The 20,645-nt window shown below is 51.5% G+C and overlaps 1 pseudogene; it reads left to right on the top strand.

Annotated features, from left to right (window-relative positions):
- The window catches only part of LOC147095598 (scavenger receptor cysteine-rich domain-containing protein DMBT1-like), a 1,107,260-nt pseudogene that overhangs the window by 1,074,337 nt on the left and 12,278 nt on the right, over nt 1-20,645 (top strand).

The following is a 20,645-nucleotide window of genomic DNA, read 5'->3' as shown; positions in this document are numbered from 1 at the left end:
CCCCCTCAGTCTTCTCTTTTCTAGAGGAAAGAGCCCCAGCCTGTTCAAGCTTTCCTGATAGATAGAACCTTTCAGTTCTGGTAGCATTATTTTATCTTTAGTCATCCAGGGAGCTTTAGCTTTAGATGCCCTTCCTTTCTCCATCGTGGGACTGTGTCTGCTATCATCTTTGTAGACATTAGTATTAATCTTGCCCACACTGTCTTACATCTGGAACCTTGTTTAAGTGCCTTTTGAAAATACAAGTTACTAGATTACCCCTTAAAGCATCGCAGTACATGTTCCACCTCCAGCTGCCTGCTTCTGTAGATACCCAGACCAGTTTAACCATGTTCCTGTCTCTACTGCAGGTCCAGTGCCCATACGTGTGGTGAACAGCACCAACATGTGCTCCAGGAGAGTTGAGGTCTATCGTAACTCCGTCTGTGGCGATGGCTGGGATGTAAATGCAGCGAGTGTGGTCTGCAGACTGTTGAACTGTGGGACGGCCCTGTCAGCACGGACTGGTGCCTACTACGGAGAAGGGACTGGGGACATCTGGTTGGATGATGTGAAGTGTCATGGGACAGAGCCTGCCCTCGATCAGTGCTCAGTAAACCCATGGGGTTGAATAACTGCACACACAGCAAGGATGCCGGAGTTACCTGCTCGGGTGAGTGGAGTCACTTGTTCTTTGTGTGTATTGGTTCTTTCGCAATGTATCACTGTGATAAGAGAGAGTCCACAACCATACCAGCACTGCACCCCAAGGCTACGAGCACCTGGAATACTGCATACAGTTTTGGTGTCCATACTTAAGATAAGACATACTTGCTCTCGAGTCAGTACAAAGAAGGTTCACTCGGTTAATCCCGGGGATGAGGGGATGGACATATGAGGAGAGGTTGAGTAGATTGGGACTCTACTCATTGGAGTTCAGAAGAATGAGAGGCGATCTTATTGAAATATATAAGATTGTGACGGGGTTGGATCGGGTGGATGCGGGGAGGATGTTGCCGATGATGGGTGAAACTAGAACTAGGGGGCATAGTCTTAGAATAAGGGGCTGCTCTTTCAAAACTGAGATGAGGAGGAACTACTTCACTCAGAGGGTGGTAGGTCCATGGAACATGCTGCCCCAAAAAGCTGTAGAAGCTACAGCATTACATAAATTTAAAACAGAAATAGACAGTTTCCTAGAAGTAAAGGGAATAAAGGCTTATGGGGAACGGGCAGGAATTTGGACATGAGTCTAGGTTCAGATCGGTCATGGCCCTGTGTGTAGCGGAGCGGGCCCAGGGGCTGTGTAGCCTGATCCTGCTCCTATTTCGTGTGTCTAATTCTGTTAGATTCAGGAGGTGGTTCAGTGATAGTAGATTGGCGGTTAGGATCAGATCAGCCATGATCTTATTGAATGGTGGAGCAGGCTCGAGGGGCCGATTGGCCTACTCCTGCTCCTATTTCTTATGTTCTTATGTTCTTATTAGTTCGGGATTGATACTGGGCTACGAGGAGAGCGCGGGCCAGTGGGATTAGTTTGGGATTGATGCCGGACTATGGGGAGAGAGTGGGACAGTGGGATTAGTTTGAGATTGATATAGGGCAATGGGGATCAAGAGTGGGGCAGTGGGATTAGTTTGGGATTGATACAGGGAAATGGGGAGAGTGGGGCAGTGGGATTAATTTGGGATTGATACAGGGCAATGGGGAGAGAGTGGGGCAGTGGGAAATGTTTGAGGTTAATACAGGGCTATGGGGAGAGAGCGGGGCAGTGGGATTAGTTTGGGATTGATACTGGGCTATGGGGAGAGAGCAGGGCAGTGGGATTAGTTTGGGATTGATACTGGGCTATGGGGAGAGAGCAGAACAGTGGCATTAGTTTGGGATTGATACAGGTCTATGGGGAGAGAGCAGGGCAGTGGGATTAGTTTGGGATTGATACCGGGCTATGGGGAGAGAGTAGGGCAGTGGGATTAGTTTGAAATTTAGGCTATGGGGAGAGAGCAGGGCAGTGGGTTTAGTTTGGGATCGATACAGGGCTATGGGGAGAGAGCAGGGCAGTGGGATTAGTTCGAGATCGATACCGGGCTATGGGGAGAGAGCAGGGCAGTGGGATTATTTTGGAATTGTTATAGAGCTATAGGGCTATGGGGAGAGAGCGGGGCAGTGGGATTAGTTTGGGATTGTTGTAGAGCTATAGGGCTATGGGGAGAGAGCGGGGCAGTGGGATTAGTTTGGGATTGTTCTAGGGCTATGGGGAGAGAGTGGGGCAGTGGGATTAGTTTGGAATTGTTGCAGAGCTATAGGGCAATGGTGAGAGAGCGGGGCAGTGGGATTAGTTTGGAATTGTTATAGAGCTATAGAGCTATGGGGAAAGAGCGGGGCAGTGGGAATAGTTTGGAATTGATATAGAGCTATAGGGCTATGGGGAGAGAGCGGGGCAGTGGGAATAGTTTGGAATTGATATAGAGCTATAGGGCTATGGGGAGAGAGCGGGGCAGTGGGATTAGTTTGGAATTGTTATAGAGCTATAGAGCTATGTGGAGAGAGCGGGGCAGTGGGAATAGTTTGGAATTGATATAGAGCTATAGGGCTATGGGGAGAGAGCGGGGCAGTGGGAATAGTTTGGAATTGATATAGAGCTATAGGGCTATGGGGAGAGATCGGGGCAGTGGGATTAGTTTGCAATTGTTATAGATCTATAGGGCTATGGGGAGAGAGCGGGGCAGTGGGATTAATTTGTAATTGTTATAGAGCTATAGGGCTATGGGGAGAGAGCAAGGCGGTGGGATTAGTTTGGAATTGTTATAGAGCTATAGGGCTATGGGGAGAGAGCGGGGCAGTGGGATTAACAAGAACAACAACTTGCATTTATATAGTGCCTTTAACATAGTAAAACGTCCCAAGGTGCTTCACAGGAACGATTATCAAACAAAATTTGACACCGGACTACATAAGGAGATATTAGGGCACGTCAAAGAGGTAGGTCTTAAGGAGCGTCTTAAAGGAGGAGAGAGGTAGAGAGGCAAAGAGGTTTAGGAAGGAAGTTCCAGAGCTTAGTGCCCAGGCCGCTAAAGTCACGGCCGACAATGGTGGATTGATTAAAATCGGGGATGCGCAAGAGACCAGAATTGGAGGAGCGCAGAAATCTCGGAGGGTTGTAGGGCTGGAGGAGGTTACAGAGATGGGGAGGGTAGAAAGCCATGTAGACATTTGAACATGAAGATGAGAATTGTAGGGCTGGAGGAGGTTATAGAGATAGGGAGCGGCGAGGGCCATGGAGGGATTTGAACATGAGGATGAGAATTGTAGGGCTGGAGGAGCTTATAGAGATAGGGAGCGACGAGGGCCACGGAGGGATTTGAACATGAGGATGAGAACTGTAGGGCCGGAGGAGGTTATAGAGATAGGGAGCGACGAGGGCCATGGAGCGATTTGAACATGAGGATGTGAAATGTAGGACTGGAGGAGGTTATAGAGATAGGGAGCGGCGAAGGCCATGGAGCGATTTGAACATGAGGATGAGAATTGTAGGGCTGGAGGAGCTTATAGAGATAGGGAGCGATGAGGGCCATGGAGGGATTTGAACACGAGGATGAGAATTGTAGGACTGGAGGAGGTTATAGAGATAGGGAGCGACGAGGGCCATGGAGGGATTTGAACATGAGGATGAGAATTGTAGGACTGGAGGAGGTTATAGAGATAGGGGCCTAGAAATTCAGTTGCGTTTGCGCCCAATTAGGGGCGAAAGAGTGGGTTGCACCGGAAGTTGCATCGCGCCCGAAATTAGGTGGGCCCTAACATCGGCGTTAGCCGGTAGCGCTGCGCCGGCACCGATGACGTCATCGGTGTGCGCAATGCCCCAGTACCGCCCGAAACCACACCGATCCCCATCTTCAGTAGCAGCCGCCTCTTCCGTGGCGGGTGCTAACAACATCAGGAGACCGGGTCCTTACTGCAGCCTTAGTGGCGCAAGTTAAGGTGGAGGTGCGGGGCGGCCGCTTTTTCTGCGGCCGCCTGCCTGCACCTCCTTCCCCGGCCTCCTCCACCCCCCCCCGCGGCATTGCCGGATGGTTTCTGTGGAGCCCGGCACTTCTCCGTTGTGCCGGGCTCTTTTGCCGGCACTTGCAATCGGGGCTCCGGCCGTTGCAGGCACCTCCCCCTTAAGAGAAGGGGGAGGCCTGCAGTACAGCAGCCTGCCGCACTGCTTCGGGTGGCGCAGTGGGACCGGGAGCGCTGAAATTCACTTTCAGCGCCCCAAGCGGGGCGGCCAAACCCTGGGCAGCGCCCGGTTCCGCTTCGGGGCGCTAAAAGTGAATATGGGGCGGGCATAACTGGCTCCGCAGCGGGCGCAAAATTTAAGGCGCAAACGCGCTGTCGGGGCTATACCCAATTTCTAGGCCAGGGAGCGGCGAGGGCCATGGAGGGATTTGAACATGAGGATGAGAATTGTAGGACTGGAGTAGGTTATAGAGATAGGGAGCGGTGAGGTCCATGGAGGGATTTGAACATGAGGATGAGAATTGTAGGGCTGGAGGAGGTTATAGAGATAGGGAGCGGCGAGGGCCATGGAGGGATTTGAACACGAGGATGAGAATTTCAAAAAGGAGCCGTTCCCGGACCGGGACCCAGTGTAGGTCAGTGAGCACAGGGGTGATGGATGAACGGGATATGGTGCGTGTTAGGATGCAGAGTTTTGGATGAGCTGAAATTTATGGAGTGTGGCAGAAGGGAGACGGACCAGGAGCACATTGTAATAGCGAAGTCTAGAGATAACCAAGGGCACGGACCAGGGTTACAGCAGCTGATGAGCTGAGGCAGGGGCGGAGACGGGCGATGTTATGCAGCTGGAAGTAGGCGGTCTTGGTGCTGGAGAGGTTATGGGGTTGGAAGCTCATCTCGGGGTCAAATAGGACACCAAGGTTGTGAAATGTCTGATTTAGCCTCAGACAGTGGCCGGGAGAGGGATAGAATCGGTGGCGAGGGAATGGAGTTTTTGGCGGTCTTCGTTCTTCCCAATATTTAGTTAGAGGAAATTTCTGCACATTCAGGACTGGATGTCGGACGAGAAGTGTTACAAATCAGAGATCTTGTTCCCGTCTCTATTGCAGGTCCAGTCCCGTACGGCTGGTGAACGGTAACAACATGTGCTCCGGGAGAGTTGAGGTCTATCATAACTCCGTCTGGGGGACCGTCTGCGACGATGGCTGGGAGGTAAATGCAGCGAGCGTGGTCTGCAGACTGTTGAACTGTGGGACGGCCCTGTCAGCACGGACTGGCGCCTATTATGGAGAGGGGATTGGGGACATCTGGATTGTGGGTGTGAAGTGTCTTGGGACAGAGCCTGCCCTCGATCAGTGCCCTGTAACCCCATGGGGGCAGAAGCACTGCACACACAGCAAGGACGCTGGAGTTACCTGCTCAGGTGAGTGGAGCAACCCGCTCGGGTGAGTGGAGTTACCCACTCAGGTGAGAGGAGTTACCCGCTCGTGTGAGTGGAGTTACCCGCTCGGGTGAGTGGAGTTACCCGCTCGGGTGAGAGGAGTAACCCGCTCGGGTGAGTGGAGTTACCCGCTCGGGTGAGAGGAGTTTCACGCTCAGGTGAGAGGAGTTACCTGCTCGGGTGAGAGGAGTTACCTGCTCGGGTGAGAGGAGTTTCGGGTGAGCGGGGTCACTCCCCATCGCACTCTCCTGCTCCCTACTCATGCCCTTTAATATCCTACCCAGTCTAATCCCACACTCCTGCTCACACACCCCTGGTAACCCAGTAATCTCTCACGTGCACCTTATCCTCTCTAGCCTCTCTCTGTAACTTACCCCATACCCATGGTAACACCCAGTGAATCTGTGCTACACCTTTTCCTTTGTTTTATAATGATGCATCAAATTTTATTCTCCAACTGTACCCCACCAGAGGTACAAGTTCAATAGACTGGGTGCAGTTTTGCATGCCTGTTATAAAATCCAGGAATGGAGCCCAGTGAAAGTCCAGGTAACCCCAGTCCAGATTAATCATGTTCCCATCTCTATTGCAGGTCCGGTGCCCATACGGCTGGTGAACGGTAACAACATGTGCGCCGGGAGAGTTGAGGTCTATCATAACTCTGTCTGGGGGACCATCTGTGACGATGGCTGGGATGTAAATGCAGCGAGTGTGGTCTGCAGACTGTTGAATTAAGGGACGGCTCTGTCAGCAACAGGAGGCGCCTACTATGGAGAGGGGACTGGGGACATCTGGTTGGAAGATGTGAGGTGCAACGGGACAGAACCTGCCCTCGATCAGTGCTCTGCTAACTCATGGGGAGTGAATAACTGCACACACAGCAAGGACGCTGGAGTTAACTGCTTAGGTGAGTGAAGTTACCCGCTCGGGTGAGAGGAGTTACCCGCTCGGGTGAGTGGAGATACCCGCTCGAGTGAGCAGAGTTACCCACTCGGGTGAGAGGAGTTACCCGCTCGGGTGAGAGGAGTTACCCGCTCGGGTGAGCGGAGTTACCAGCTCGGGTGAGCGGAGTTACCAGCTCGGGTGAGCGGAGTTACCCGCTCGTGTGAGAGGAGTTACCAGCTCGCGTGAGTGCAGTTTCCCCCTCGGGTGAGCAGAGTTACCTGCTCGGGTGAGAGGAGTTACCTGCTCGGCTGGGTGGAGTTACCTGCTCAGGTGAGAGGAATTACCCGCTCGGGTGAGCGGAGTCAACTGCTCGGGTGAGTGGAGTTACCTGCTCTGGTTAGTGGAGTTAACACCTCGGGTGAGCGGAATTACCTGCTCAGGTGAGAGGAGTTACCTGCTCGGGTGAGCAGAGTTACCTGCTCGGGTGAGCGGAGTTACCGGCTAGGGTGAGAGGAGTTACCCGCTCGGGTGAGAGGAGTTACATGCTCGGGTGAGAGGAGTTACCTGCTCGGGTGAGCAGAGTTACCCGCTCGGGTGAATGGAGTTATCCCCTTGGGTGAGCGGATTAACCGCTCGGGTGAATGGAGTTACCTCCTCGGGTGAGCGGAGTTACTTGCTCGGGTGAGAGGAGTTACCCACTCGGGTGAGAGGAGTTACATGCTCGGGTGAGAGGAGTTACATGCTCGGGTGAGAGGAGTTACCTGCTCGGGTGAGTGGAGTTACCCGCTCGGGTGAGTGGAGTTACCTGCTCGGGTGAGAGGAGTTACCCGCTCGGGTGAGCGGAGTTACCCGCTCGGGTGAGTGGAGTTACCCGCTCGGGTGAGTGGAGTTACCCGCTCGGGTGAGAGGAGTTACCTGCTCGGGTGAGTGGAGTTGCCCGCTCGGGTGAGCGGAGTACCCTGCTCGGGTTAGCGGAGTTCCCTGCTCGGGTGAGCGGAGTCCCCTGCTCGGGTTAGCGGAGTTACCTGCTCAGGAGAGCGCTTCCATTTTTGAACTAGTTCCCAACTGTCTAATTGTTACAGCAGTGGGTCCACTTGTCAGGAGGAGGAATTACTTAGAATCGGAGCATCGTAGAAGTTTACAGCATGTGGCCGCAGACTGCTTCATTATCTGAGCAATTGCGAATGGAAATGAACACTGCAATCATCAGCGAATAGCCCTGCAACTGACCATAGGATGGCCGGAAGGTCATTGGTGAAGCAGCTGAAAATGGCTGGGCCGAGGACACTGCCCTGAGGAACGCCTGCAGCGATGTCCTGGGGCTGAGATGATTGGCCTCCAACAACCACCTTCGTTTGTGCTAGGTATGGCTCCAGCCACTGCAGGATTTTCTCCTGATCCCCATTGACTTCAGTAGATGTCAGTGTTGTTGCTGTACTGGAACAGCTTGGATAGCGGCATGGCTAGATCTGGAGCAGACGTCTTCAGCACTCCAGCTAGGGGTATTTTCAGGACCGGTAGCCTTTACTGTATCCAGTGCGCTCAGCCGTTTCATGATATCATGTGGAGTGAATCGAATTGGCTGAGGACTGGCTTCTCTGATGGTGGGGACCACAGGAGGAGGTCGAGATGGATCATCTACTTGGCACTTATAGCTGAAGATGGTTGCAAACCCTTCAGCCTTGTCTTTAGCACTCACGTGCTGGGCTCCGCCATCATTGAGGATGGGGATGTTCATGGAGCCTCCTCCCCCTGTTAGTTGTTTAATTGTCCACCACCATTCACGACTGGATGTGGCAGTACTGCAGATCTTTGATCTGATCCGTTGGGTTGTGGTATCACTTAGCTCTGTCAGTAGCATGCTGCTTCTGCTGTTTAGCATGCATGTAGTCCTGGGTGCAGCTTCACCAGGTTGGCATCTCATTTTTTGGTACACCAAGTGCTGCTCCTGGCAGGCTCTTCTGCACTCCTCATTGTACCAGTGTTGGTCGCCTGGCTTGATACTGATGGTAGGGTGAGGGATATGTCGGACCACGAGGTTACAGATTGTGGTGGAATACGATGCTGCTGATGGCCCTCAGCACCTCATAGATTGGAGACAGAGTTCCAGATTTCCACTACCCTTTGTGTGGAAAAGTGCTTCCTGATTTTGCTCCTGAACAGCCTAACTCTAATTTTAAGGTAATGCCACCTTGTTCTAGATTCCCCACTAAAGAAAATAGTTTCTATCTAATCAAATTCTTAAACATCTCAATTAGCTCAACCTTTAATCTTCTAAACTCAAGGGAATACAAGCCGAGTCTATGCAACCTGTCCTAATTTAACGGCGGTATCATTCTGGTGAATCTACGCTGCAGCCCTTCCAAGGCCAGTGTATCCTTGCTGAGATGTGGTGCCCAGAACTGAAGGCACTGCTCCAGATGGGGTGTAACCAGGGCTCGGTACAACAGGAACATAACTTATTCCTGCTCCCCTGAGATAAAGGCCGACATTCCATTAGCCTTTTTGATCACTGTGTGAAGCGCTTCACTGGCTTTTAGTGATTTGTGTATCTCTCTCTGCTACTCCACCCTTCCAGTCTCTCCCCGTAACCAAGATATTCAGAGTATAAATAGCTCTTGATTCATGACCCCAACAGGAAGAAAAATTGGCGGGAGTGCAATGAGCAGCCGATTCGCTAGGGTTCGATTTGCTCCACCACCCAAGACCAGTTTATACTCCCCACATTCTTCCCTGTCAGTGTCAGCCATGGCTCAGGGTCTGCACTCTGGCTTCTGAGTCAGAAAGGCGTGTGTTCGAGTCCCGCTTCAGAGACCTGAGCCCAATAATCCAGGCCGACACTCGCGGTGTCAGTACTGAGGGAGGGCTGCATTGTCGGAGATAGATGTATATACTCTGGGACTTGAGCTCCATAATCCAGGCCGACTCTCCCAGTGTCAGTACTGAGGGGGCTCCGCTGCACCGTCGGAGATAGATGTATATACTCTGGGACTTGACTCCATAATCCAGGCCGACTCTCCCGGAGTCAGTACTGAGGGAGGGCTGCACTTTCGGTGATAGATGTATATACTCTGGGACTTGAGCTCCATAATCCAGGCCGACTCTCCCGGTGTCAGTACTGAGGGAGGGCTGCACTGTCGGTTATAGATGTATATACTCTGGGATTTGAGCTCTATAATCCAGGCTGACTCTCCAGCGTCAGTACTGAGGGAGCGCTGCACTGTCGGAGATAGATGTAAGTACTCTAGGACTTGAGCTCCATAATCCAGGCCAACACTCCAGCGTCAGTGCTGAGGGAGGGCTGCACTGTCGGAGATAGATGTAAGTACTCTAGGACTTGAGCTCCATAATCCAGGCCGACACTCCCGGTGTCAGTACTGAGGGAGGGCTGCACTGTCGGAGATAGATGTATATGCTCTGGGATTTGAGCTCCATTATGATGGCCGACTCTCCCGGTGTCAGTACTGAGGGAGGGCTGCACTGTCGGAGATAGATGTATATACTCTGGGACTTGAGCTCCATAATCCAGGCCGACTCTCCCGGTGTCAGTACTGAGGGAGGGCTGCACTATCGGAGATAGATGTATATACTCTGGGACTTGAGCTCCATAATCCAGGCCAACTCTCCCAGTGTCAGTACTGAGGGAGGGCTGCACTGTCGGAGATAGATGTATATACTTTGGACTTGAGCTCCATAATCCAGGCCGACTCTCCCAGTGCCAGTACTGAGGGAGGGCTGCACTGTCGGAGATAGATGTATATACTCTGGGACTTGAGCTCCATAATCCAGGCCGACTCTCCAGTGTCAGTACTGAGGGAGGGCTGCACTGTCGGAGATAGATGTAAGTACTCTAGGACTTGAGCTCCATAATCCAGGCCGACACTCCCGGTGTCAGTACTGAGGGAGGGCTGCACTGTCGGAGATAGATGTATATGCTCTGGGATTTGAGCTCCATTATGATGGCCGACTCTCCCGGTGTCAGTACTGAGGGAGGGCTGCACTGTCGGAGATAGATGTATATACTCTGGGACTTGAGCTCCATAATCCAGGCCGACTCTCCCGGTGTCAGTACTGAGGGAGGGCTGCACTATCGGAGATAGATGTATATACTCTGGGACTTGAGCTCCATAATCCAGGCCAACTCTCCCAGTGTCAGTACTGAGGGAGGGCTGCACTGTCGGAGATAGATGTATATACTTTGGACTTGAGCTCCATAATCCAGGCCGACTCTCCCAGTGCCAGTACTGAGGGAGGGCTTCACTGTCGGAGCTAGATGTATATACTTTGGACTTGAGCTCCATAATCCAGGCCGACTCTCCCGGTGTCAGTACTGAGGGAGGGCTGCACTGTCGGAGATAGATGTATATACTTTGGACTTGAGCTCCATAATCCAGGCCGACACTCCCAGTGCCAGTACTGAGGGAGGGCTGCACTGTCGGAGATAGATGTATATACTCTGGGACTTGAGCTCCGTAATCCAGGCCGACTCTTCTGTTGTCAGTACTGAGGGAGGGCTGCACTAACCGAGGTGCCATCTTTCAGTGAAACGTTAAACTGGGCCCCTGTCTGTCACCTCGGGTGGATGTAAAATCCGTGGCACTATTTTGAAGAAGAGCAGGGGAAGTTCTTCCCGGTGTCCTGGCCAATATTTATCGCTCATCCTACATCACTAAAAACAGATTATCTGGTCATTATCACATTGCTGTTTCTGGCAGCTTGCTTTGTGCAAATTGGCTGCCGCATTTCCTATATTACAACAGTGACTACACTTCAAAAAGTACTTCATTGGCTGTAAAGCACTTTGGGACATCCTGAGGTTGTGAAAGGCGCTATAGAAATGCAAGCTCTTTCTTTCCTTTTCTTTCATCCCCTGATGCCCTGTTGATAAAATACTGTGTCCTACATCATGCCTCAATTCCATGTCTCTATTCCAGGTCCGGTGCCTGTACGGCTGGTGAATGGTAAAAACGAGTGCTCCGGGAGAGTTGAGATCTATCATAACGCCGTCTGGGGGAGTGTCTGCGATGATGGCTGGGATTTAAATGCAACGAACGTGGTCTGCAGACAGTTGAACTGCGGGACTGCAGTGTCAGTGCAGACCGGAGCAGCCTCTGGAGAGGGGACTGGGGCCATCTGGCTGAGTGACCTGAGGTGTCTGGGGACAGAGCCTGCCCTCGATCAGTGCTCTGGCAGTCCGTGGGATGTGAATAACTGCACACACAGTCGGGACGCTGGAATTACCTGCTCAGGTAATTCGAGCTTTGTATTTCATGGATTCAGGAAAGGGGACTATAAGGAACTTTGCTGTCCAGGGTTTTGCAGGGTACTGGTTCCTCAAGGGGCCCGGTCACGTCCCAGCTTAATTTAATTAATTAGACCTTTTATCTGGGGCAGATACCCAAAGGAGGAGCCAAGACATTCAATTCAACTACAAGCATCTTTTGAGCTTGGTTCCGATTAGTGCCTTTTCTGCTCCGTGTGTGGGGCTCAGTACCACACCGGGTGCGATCAGATAACTCAGTACAGGCTGGGGATGGAGCCTGGGCCTTTCCTGCTCTGTGTGTGGGGCTCAGTACCACACACCAGGTGCGATCAAATAACTCAGTACAGGCCGGGGATGGAGCCTGGGCCTTTCTTGCTCTGTGTGTGTGGCTCAGTACCACACTGGGTGAGATCAGCTCACTCAGTACAGGCCGGGGATGGAGCCTGGGCCTTTCCTGCTCTGTGTGTTTATCTGTGTGTTGGGGGGGTCTATACCACACTGGGTGAGGTCAGCTCACACAGCATAGGCCAGGATGGAGCCTGGGCCTTTCCTGCTCTGTGTGTGTGTGTATGGGGGGCTCAGTACCACACACCAGGTGTGGTCAACTCACTCAGCACAGGCCGAGGCGGAGCCTGGGCCTTTCCTGCTCTGTGTGTTTATGTGTGTGTTGGGGGGCTCTGTAACACACCGGGTGAGATCAGCTCACACAGCACAGGCCGGGATAGAGCCTGGGCCTTTCCTGCTCTTTGTGTGTAATACTCAGCTGGAGTTTCCTTGTTCACAGGTCCTTTCCCGGTCAGACTGACAGACGGGAACAACATGTGCTCAGGGAGGGTGGAGATCTTTCATGAGTCCACCCGGGGGACAGTCTGCGACGAGGGCTGGTATCTCACCGACAGGGACATCGTGTGCAAGCAGCTGAACTGCGGGAAGGCCGAGTCGGTAAATGCAGCCTACCGCGGCCGAGGGAGCAGGGAGGTGTGGCTGGGTGGTGTGCGGTGCAGTGGGACAGAACATTCACTGGACCAGTGCCTCGCGAACCCCTGGGGAGGCAGTAACTGTACACACAGTCAGGATGCTGGTGTCACTTGCTCAGGTAAGGCTTGTCTCCTTGTCGAGTGTCTCATGTTTTATTGCCCCCCACCCTGAGCAGGTGTTGGCCTATTGGCCTCCTCCAGCCTGTATCCACCCACCCAGCTGCTTGGACATAGAATCATAGCATCTCACAGCACAGAAGGAGGCCGTTCCGCCCACCCTGCTTGTACCAGCTCTTTGGAAGAGTTGTCCACTTAGTCCCTCTCCCACATGCAATTTGTTCCTTTGCATGTATTTATCCAATTCCCTTTTGAAAGTTACTATTGAATCTGTTTCCACCGCACTTTCAGGCAGCACATTCCAGATCATAACTCGCTGCGTAAAAAAAATTCTCTTCATCTCCCCTCTGGTTCTTTTGCCAATTACCTTAAATCTATGTCCTCTGGTTACTGAGCCTCCTGCCACTGGAAACAGTTTCTTCTTATTTACACAATCAAAACCACTGTTCCCTGCAAGGTGCCCGGGTGCACGCACAGTGGAGAGCCTCAGCCGCTATATTAACATGGTGAAGTGCAGGGAACTACCTTCCAATCTGGATGAACTAATAAGGAATGGAACTGTTGTGAAGTGTCGCTGAGCAGATTATTGTCGCGACTCTCTGACGACATATTGCCAGAATTTGCACTGTGTTTCCTGCTGCTCTTTCTCAAGCCCTGTCTGTAACGATCAATAACATGTCATTCTATAGTGGACACTAGGTGGAGCCGTAGAGCTGTATATAGCTGTAAGTATAAGACTACACTACCCAGCTGTAGATATATTAAGACTACATTACCCATGAGGCTAGGCTACCCACAAGGCAACAGTCAAGATGGCAGCCTGCACACAGGAGCACACATGCAGCATCTCTGTACCTAGAGAACGTGTACTGAATAAATGACTAGCTAGAAGCTAGCTGTGTTCATAATAAAAATGTCTAGTTATTAATGAACATAACACTGTCTTTATTTGCTGCACGGGTGTATTTTGAGAAGTGAATGTTTGGCCCTATCAAGGGCACCATTCAGGTCAGTGGCAATTGAACCTGATGAGCAGAACAGAGTTAGCGGGAAAACTGCTGTTCTGCAGATCTGCGGACTATCCCCACATTTTAAGAGCAGAAGCAGCGGTAATTATTGGGACTGTACATTGTGGTTCGTCAATATGGTTAAATGACACGTTAATGCCGATTTTTATATTCATAAATCTAAAACTGATTATAAGCAATAATTAAAAAATCAGCAAACATAACTGGGGAGTTTGTACAACACAAGTATTTTATTGGTTGTGCAGGCTATACATTTGTTCATAATATGTGGAATGAGCACAATTACAAAATGCTACGGGTAAGCGGGAGATCTCGATGAGATTTCCCAACTCACCCCGCCCCTCAATAACAGGGATGGGAGTTGGGAGATCTCATTAACACGGGGGTGAGTTGGGAGATTTCATTAACACGGGGGTAAGTTGGGAGATTTCATTAACACGGGGGTGAGTTGGGAGATCTCATTAACACGGGGGGGTGAGTTGGGCGAGCTCTAACACCGGGGGGGGGTGAGTTGGGAGATCTCATTTACGCGGGGGTGAGTTAGGAGATCTCATTAACATGGGGTGATTTAGGAGACCTCATTAACATGGGGTGATTTGGGAGATCGCATTAACACGGGGGTAGGTTGGGAGATCTCTAACACGGGGGCGGGGGGGAGAGTTGGGAGATCTCATTAACATGGCGGGGGAGTTGGGAAATCTCATTAACACGGGGGTGAGTTGGGAGATCTCATTAACATGGCGGGGGAGTTGGGAGATCTCATTAACACGGGGGTGAGTTGGGAGATCTCATTAACACGGGGGTGAGTTGGGAGATCTCATTAACACGGGGGTGAGTTGGGAGATCTCATTAACACGGGGCTGAGTTGGGAGATCTGTAGACAGGATGCTAATCTTCAGAAATCAGTTGCAGTCATTTTTACACAAAGATTAAAAATATGCAGTTTAATAAAAATGACAATGATGAATTTCAGCAGCATGTAATGTCAGTGTGAAATATCCCATTTGAAATACCTTTTTTCAGCATTAATGAAATGATTAAAATCAACACAGTGCAGGGAGTTTGTTCTTGTCTGAGTTTCCTGTGTCTGAGCCTCCCCTCCTTTGGTGTAAATTTATTCTGATTACAATCCCTCGGAAGCTCCTTAGGGACCTTTCCCGATGTTAATGGCGCTAAACAAATGCAAGTTGTTGATAAATGTGAACTGGAGCTTGGAATATCCATTAATATTAGTTAACATTTTAAAATTACACAGAAAGATCAATGTGTGAAAGTAACCCTTTAGTTGTGAACCTGTTCCTCTCCTTAACTCATCCAGTCAATCTTGTTCTCGTTTGCATTTCCTACTCTTTAGTGGGACACTGGGTGAAGATTTCCTCCGTGCATTGGCTGGAGCAAAATCCTTATAACCATCCTTATCATCCACATATTAGGCTTGTTAGCAATATTGAAGCCCATGGGATTAAAGGGGCAGAGGCAGTGTGGATACGAAGTTGACTAAGGGAGAGAAAGCAGAGTAGTGGTGAACGGTTGTTTTTCAGACTGGAGGGAAGTGTACAGAGTTGTTCCCCAGGGGTCGGTATTAGGACCACTGCTCTTGTTGATATATATTAATGACCTGGACTTGGGTATACAGGGTAAAATTTTAAAGTTTGCAGATGACACGAAACTCAGTAATGTAGTAAACAGTGCAGACAATAGTAACAGACTTCAGGAGGATATAGAAATGGTGAAATGGACAGACACATGGCAAATGAAATTTAACAGAGCAGTGTGAAGTGCTTCATTTTGGTAGGAAGAATGAGGAGAGGCGTTATAAACTAAATGGTGCAAGTTGAAAGAGGGTACAGAAACAGAGAGATCTAGGGAGTGCATGGATACAAATCTTTGAAGGTGGCAGGACAAGTGAGAAGGCTGTTAAAAAAGCATATGGGATCCTTGGCTTTATTAATAGAGGAGTAGAATACAAAAGCAAGGAAGTTATGCTAAATCTTTATGAAGCAGTGGTTAGCCCTCAACTGGAGCAGTGTGTCCAATTCTGGGCACCACACCTTCGGAAGGATGTCAAAGCCTTGGAGCGGGTGCAGGAGAGACTTACCAGAATGGAACAAGGGTTGAGGGACTTCAATTATGTGGAGAGACGAGAGAAGCTGGTGTTGTTCCCCTTAGAGCAGAGAAGGTTAAGAGGAGATTTGATAGAAGTGTTCAAAATCATGAATAGTTTTGATAGAGGAGATGATGTGGAGAAACTGTTTCCAGTGGCAGAAGGGTCAGTAACCAGAGGACACATTTTAAGGTGATTGGCAAAAGAACCAGAGGGGAGATGAGGAAACTTTTTTATGCAGCGACTTGCTGTGATCTGGAATGCACTGCCTGAAAGGGCCGTGGAAGCAGATTCAAAGTAACTTTCAAAAGGGTATTGGATAAACAGCTGAAGTGGAGACATTTGCAAGGCTGAGGAAAGAGTACAGGGAGTGGACCTAATTGGACAGCTCTTTCAAAGAGCCGGCAAAGGTGAGTGGAGTTACCTGCACCATTTTTGTTTTGGATCTTAAACTGCCCAAGTTAGATTCAGTCTATGGCTGTCTGTATTACTAGCCCAGGCCTCTGCATTGCTAGCCCAGGCCTCTGCATTACTAGCCCAGGCCTCTGCATTACTAGCCCAGGCCTCTGCATTACTAGCCCAGGCCTCTGCATTACTAGCCCAGGCCCCTGCATTCCTAGCCCAGGCCTCTGTATTACTAGCCCAGGCCTTTGTATTACTAGCCCAGGCCTCTGCATTACTAGCCCAGGCCTCTGCATTATTAGCCCAGGCCTCTGCATTACTAGCCCAGGCCTCTGCATTACTAGCCCAGGCCTCTGCATTACTAGCCCAGGCCTCTGCATTACTAGCCCAGGCCTCTGCATTACTAGCACGGGCCTCTGCATTAATAGCCCAGGCCTCTGCATTACTAGCCCAGGCCCCTGCATTACTAGCCCAGGCCTCTGCATTACTAGCCCAGGCCCCTGCATTACTAGCCCAGGCCTCTGCATTACTAGCCCAGGCCTCTGCATTACTAGCCCAGGCCCCTGCATTACTAGTCCAGGCCTCTGCATTACTAGCCCAGGCCTCTGCATTACTAGCCCAGGCCTCTGCATTACTAGCCCAGGCCTCTGCATTACTAGCCCGAGCCCCTGCATTACTAGCCCGGGCCTCTGCATTACTAGGCCAGGCCTCTGCATTACTAGCCCAGGCCTCTGCATTACTAGCCCAGGCCCCTGCATTACTAGACCAGGCCTCTGCATTACTAGCCCAGGCCTCTGCATTACTAGCCCAGGCCTCTGCATTACGAGCCCAGGCCCCTGCATTACTAGCCCAGGCCTCTGCATTACTAGCCCGAGCCTCTGCATTACTAGCCCAGGCCCCTGCATTACTATCCCAGGCCTCTGCATTACTAGCCCAGGCCCCTGCATTACTAGCCCAGGCCTCTACATTACTAGCCCAGGCCTCTGCATTACTAGCCCAGGCCTCTGCATTACGAGCCCAGGCCCCTGCATTACTAGCCCAGGCCTCTGCATTACTAGCCCGAGCCTCTGCATTACTAGCCCAGGCCTCTGCATTACTAGCCCAGGCCTCTGCATTACTAGCCCAGGCCTCTGCATTACTAGCCCGGGCCTCTGCATTAATAGCCCAGGCCTCTGCATTACTAGCCCAGGACCCTGCATTACTAGCCCAGGCCTCTGCATTACTAGCCCAGGCCCCTGCATTACGAGCCCAGGCCTCTGCATTACTAGCCCAGGCCTCTGCATTACTAGCCCAGGCCCCTGCATTACTAGTCCAGGCCTCTGCATTACTAGCCCAGGCCTCTGCATTACTAGCCCAGGCCTCTGCATTACTAGCCCAGGCCTCTGCATTACTAGCCCGAGCCCCTGCATTACTAGCCCGGGCCTCTGCATTACTAGGCCAGGCCTCTGCATTACTAGCCCAGGCCTCTGCATTACTAGCCCAGGCCCCTGCATTACTAGCCCAGGCCTCTGCATTACTAGCCCAGGCCTCTGCATTACTAGCCCAGGCCTCTGCATTACGAGCCCAGGCCCCTGCATTACTAGCCCAGGCCTCTGCATTACTAGCCCGAGCCTCTGCATTACTAGCCCAGGCCCCTGCATTACTATCCCAGGCCTCTGCATTACTAGCCCGGGCCTCTGCATTACTAGCCCAGGCCTCTGCATTACTAGCCCAGGCCTCTGCATTACTAGCCCAGGCCTCTGCATTACGAGCCCAGGCCCCTGCATTACTAGCCCAGGCCTCTGCATTACTAGCCCGAGCCTCTGCATTACTAGCCCAGGCCCCTGCATTACTATCCCAGGTCTCTGCATTACTAGCCCGGGCCTCTGCATTACTAGCCCAGGCCTCTGCATTACTAGCCCAGGCCTCTGCATTACTAGTCCAGGCCTCTGCATTACTAGCCCAGGCCTCTGCATTACTAGCCCAGGCCTCTGCATTACTAGTCCAGGCCTCTGCATTACTAGTCCAGGCCTCTGCATTACTAGTCCAGGCCTCCGCATTACTAGCCCAGGCCCCTGGATTACTAGCCCAGGCCGTTGGATTACTAGCCAAGGCCGCTGGATTACTAGCCCAGGACCCTGGATTACTAGCCCAGGCTGTTGGATTACTAGCCCAGTAACACAGTCTCTGTGCTGACCACTTTTGGGTGGGGCCTGACACCTAGGCCTAAATGTACAGTGATGACTCCAGTGAAAGTCCAGGTAATCCCAACCAGATTAACCGTGTTCCCATCTCTATTCCAGGTCCGGTGCCTGAACGGCTGATGAACGGTACCAACATATGCTCCGGGAGAGTTGAGGTCTATCACAAATCCATCTGGGGGACCATCTGCGACAATGGCTTGAATCTAGAGGCAGCGAGTGTGGTCTGCAGACTGTTGAACTGTTGGATGGCCCTGTCAGCACGGACTGCCGCCTACTATGGAGAAGGGACTGGGGACATCTGGTTGGATGATGTGAGGTGTCTTGGTACAGAGCCTGCCCTCGATCAGTGCCCTGCAAACCCAACGGGTGTCAATACCTGCACACACAGCCAGGACGCCGGAGTTACCTGCTCAGGTGAGGGGAGTTACATGCCCGGGTGGTCGGAGCTACCTCTTTGGGTGAGTGGATTTAGCCGCTCGGGTGACTTAACTCTATCTCCCTGTCCGCCAGTCTAACCAGGTTTTAATCCTCTTCACCCGGTCTCAGCGTGGCAAGTGCTGGTACTTGGAGACATACGAGTGAAGCCCATGGGATTTAAGGGGCAGTGGCAGCGTGGATATACAATTGGCTAAGGGACAGAAAACAGAGAGTAGTGGTGAATGGTTTCTTTTTAGACTGAAAGAATTGTGCAGTGTTGTTCCCCAAGGGTCGGTATTAGGATCATTGCTCTTCTTGATATATATTAATGACCTGGACGTGGGTATACTGGGCATAATTTCAAAGTTTGCAGCTGACACGAAAAACAGAAATGTAGTAAACAATGAGGATAGTGACAGACCTCAGGAGGATAGACAGGCTGGTGAAATGAGCAGACACATGGCGGATTGAAATTTAATAACGCAGCTCAGACTTTGTGTCTCCATGTGGAAATGCCATGTTGGCACATGACCGGGAAAATAGGACAGACCCACCCACTTCCCGTCAAGCCTTTGATCATTGCCCACCCACAATGGTGTAGGTGAATACGGGGCATGGGTCGATATCTGGTATCGAACTATATCACGAGGGGGTCGGCCGAGCGATGCGCGCGGGGGTCGGGTGAGAACCCCGGGCGGTGATCGGGCGAGAGCCGCGCGCGGGGGTCAGGCGAGAGCCACGCGCGGGGTTCGGGCGAGAGCCGCGTGCGGGTGTTAAGAGATGACTGACGTCTCGGCCCAGTCGATGCCTCCCACCATTGTGTACACTAGCTTAACCGTGTTCCCGTCTCTATTCCAGGTCCGATGCTCGTACGGCTGGTGAACGGTAACAACATGTGCTCCGGGAGAGTTGAGGTCTATCATAACTCTGTCTGGGGGACCATCTGTGATGATGGCTGGGATGTAAATGCCGCGAATGTGGTCTGCAGACTGTTGAACTGTGGGATGGCCCTGTCAGCAACAGGAGACGCCTATTATGGAGAGGGGACTGGGGACATCTGGTTCGATGATGTGAGGTGTGACGGAACAGAGCCTGCCCTTGTTCAGTGCTCTGCTAACTCATGGGTGGTAAATAACTGCACACGCAGCAAGGACGCTGGAGTTACCTGCTCGGGTGAGTGGAGTTACCTGCTCAGGTGGGCGGAGTTACTGGCTCAGGTAAGTCTTTTCAAACTTCAGAAGATTCCCTATGAATGTGTGGGACTGTGGACTTCTGCTCCCTCCCCATATCGTTTAATATCCCACCCAGTCTAATCCCACTCTCCTGCTCACTCCTCACACCCTTTAATATCCCACCCAGTCTAATCCCACTCTCCTGCTCACTCCTCACACCCATTAATATCCCACCCAGTCTAATCCCACTCTCCTGCTCACTCCTCACATGCTTTAAACGGAACAGAAGGCTCTGGTGACGGGGTGAGCTGTAGAGGGGGGGGGAGGTGACTCGTCTGGAGCTTAAACACCGACATGGACCTGTCGGGTGAATGGCCTGTTTCTGTGCTGTACATTCTATGTAACTGTTCCTAGTTACCTGAAACCAATGGATAATGAATGGCTTTCTCTCCCCTTTTTGTTGTAAGGTGATTCAGTTGTTGGTATGTGACACCCAGAACCTCCCTGGACCCCACAATGTGAACAGAAACTGTCCATATGGAAGTGAACTCTTGGAGGGCTCAGTGTGGGGATGGTTTCTGAAAGTGCTGATACTGGGAGAGTGGCTGAGATTCCAGTCTGTTCAGTAACAGCAACTGTCGGGGCTTGGAGATACTCACTGACCCCAACCCCTCT

Source organism: Somniosus microcephalus, unplaced genomic scaffold (genome assembly GCF_052327205.1).
Source record: "Somniosus microcephalus isolate GS21.2 unplaced genomic scaffold, FLI_Smic_1.0 unresolved_chr1, whole genome shotgun sequence".
NCBI lineage: Eukaryota > Metazoa > Chordata > Chondrichthyes > Squaliformes > Somniosidae > Somniosus > Somniosus microcephalus.
This window is presented reverse-complemented; position numbering and strand designations above follow the sequence as displayed.